Raw genomic sequence first — 2,775 nt, 5'->3', positions numbered from 1 at the left:
GTGTCCTTCGGGGTTCCCGTGCTCGGAGCGCTCTTGGTGCACGCCAAGGGCCCACAGCGTGTTTTCGGCGGGAAGGCCTCACGCAGGATCGGGCAGGGCAGGCCGGACAGCGTGCTGGGCCGCTGCGGGGTCCCGCGCTTCGGCCCTTCCGCGCGGCTCTCCTCGTCCATGTCCATAGACGCCGAGCAGCGCGTGGTCATACAACTTGGAGGCAGGGCTTGCCCCTAATCATCTACCAAGAATACTGGTTTGAGCAACATCAAAACGTTAACGTCAAATTAAGAAAAGCCCAGGAATAAATAGTGAAAAGGATAGCACAGTAAATCCTCCATTATTGGGTTTGATAGCACGCCACCACAGCAGCTTGCTTTATTGAACATTGCTTAACCAGGGATTGTAACCAGAGGTCACATTACATTTATCTGGAGTCTTGCATTCCTGTGCTTTTATGGATTTTCATCGTCATGTGGAAGATGCTGGGGTTGAGATAATACTTCAGGAAAAGACAGCAGATACACAGAAATGAATGAAGGCTGTAAATCCACCAACTCCCAACACTGACCGCCTGGTGAGCGACAGGAGGGAGCAGGGCCTACGCTAATAATCACATTTGTCAGCGAAGGACGAAGTGGGAGCTTCCAGAAGAGGCAAAAAGGAAGCAAAAGGAGAGGGTGAGAAGGGCAGGGGCAACTGGGGAGGACTGGAAGTTTAGAGAGGAGGGCAAAACTCTCAGGAAACCTCGCCTGCTGCAGGTGTGCATCCAACTATGCGGGGAAATGGTCTGCCGAGAGCATGTTGCTCTGCCAGTAGCTATCTTTAGGGTGAAGGTTTAGCTGTGAGCCTTTTCATGGCTGCTGTCATAGTACAGGTCCTGACGCTGGCTGTCAAGTAGGTTGGTTAGTGGAAGTAACACTACAGCGTTACGAAAATGAACAGTCAGTCGGGAGCTGGAGAAAAGGGAGAAAAGTGTCCCTCAAAGCCGGAAAACACGGATCAATACGCAAGACCAGCAGCGTGGACAAAAGTAAAAACTACGACTATTGTTCCTCCTGTGAAGAGCAGCTTCACAGGGATAGCGGGGAGCTGGGGAAACGCCGCCCTCCGCAGCCATCTGCATACGCTCCGGCAGAGGGCAGGGCCCGGCCACTGGCCACCGGGCACTGGCCACCGCCTGCCCCCTCTCAGGTGGCCGCTCCCCAGCTCTACCCCTCAGCACGTCTTAGGTTGAATTTACTACATTACATGATTTCTACTTCCTAAGTCACACGAAAAATAGCAAAATAAGAAATAATAATCATTCTGTAGATGCAAATTGCTTTACGCTGCAATCAAATAAGTGGTTGGCCAGACAGCACTGCTGCAACTAAGAAAAAGGTGAGGTAGACAGAGAAGGGTCATGCAGCAGAAATATGCATTTCTCCCTGCTTTTCAAGCCACCTTCCACCATTTGCAAAATAACCATGCAAAAATTTTCTGGTCGTGGCTTGGCAGCTAAGGGTCAAGAAATACCAGATGTTTATTGAGCTCCCTTTAGCAATAAGCGATTACAACATTTATAGCATTTGCTATACCTACAGCTGACACAGTACCTTACCATCTAGGATCTCACCTTCTGCTCTGGAGGACGGCTCTCCATTTCTGCAACCACCTGCACAGCCTTCCGCGGGCACCCCGAGGCTTTGCACAGATTTGAAGTGGAATCACTGCTGGCTTGGAGGGAAGGAGGGAGGAGTAAAACCCACCCCTTGACAGCAGGATTTGGGGACAATTCCATCAGTCTTTTTAGGTTTTGTTGAGCCCCAAACTTGCCCATAGAGGAGCCCTTCTGCAGGAAGGAATGGTGTTGGCCAAGGAGCTTTAGAGGTGGATTAGGTAGGATCTTACTGCTTCAGAATCCAAGTCAAGTCCTCTTCTTCCCCCATCTTTCTCACTGTTTTCTTGAGAACCACTTCAGCTTGCAGAGGCACAGAATTAGCATCATCCGTGACCTGCTTTTGTTTTTTTTTTAACATGGTAGTGGAAACAGGTGCAGCAACGAGTTGGAAGCAAACCAGTTGGGGAACTTGTACTTAATAGAAGGGGTACTTTGGGCTGCAGGAGGAGACACTAGATGCTGCTCAGCTCTTCTGGGACTGCATTAATAAACTGGTGTGAAGGAAAGACTGACGCTTCTGGATAAAAAGCAAACATCTAGCTGGAAAGAGGAACGTGCCCTTGGATGCTAGAGTTTTGGGGCCACCAATGTTTAGAAAATTTGTGCTTCATTTGGCCTCAATCCCTTTAATACACTTCATTAATCCTTTTTAATTATCCACCTCATTGTTTAAATCCTCTGCTTATTGCTCAGCCTCTACACTCTTTTGGAGTTAATAAACTGCACCAAATTAAGAGCATCATGATCCAGAGCATGCTGTGAAAAACAGGAAAGGTAGAGTTTCAAAGGTCATCTCTAAAGATAATTTTTCAGAATGAACTGTACCCCTGAATCTGTGCTATTTATACCACATCACAATAGTACAGTAGCACTCGTGTACAGTTAGTGAATGACAACACATGTCAGTGTCTTGGGCTTAATGGGAGAGAAAGGGGAGGGAGGAGAGAGGGAAGGAAAGGAAGCGGCGAGATGCAGAAATCTGTGGAGAATTAATGCTGGAAAGGGTAGGCTAATAATATTAAAAAGGAAATATTAGACGTTTTTCATTATAATGCAGTAGGTCTGGTTGCATGCAGACCTGGGAGTTGTTTATTAACTGTTGTTACAATGACGTATCGTTA

Source organism: Pygoscelis adeliae, unplaced genomic scaffold (assembly GCF_000699105.1).
Source record: "Pygoscelis adeliae isolate BGI_AS28 unplaced genomic scaffold, ASM69910v1 Scaffold155, whole genome shotgun sequence".
In the NCBI taxonomy this organism is placed as follows: domain Eukaryota; kingdom Metazoa; phylum Chordata; class Aves; order Sphenisciformes; family Spheniscidae; genus Pygoscelis; species Pygoscelis adeliae.
The sequence above is the reverse complement of the archived record's forward strand: the minus strand, read 5'-3'. Positions refer to the sequence as shown.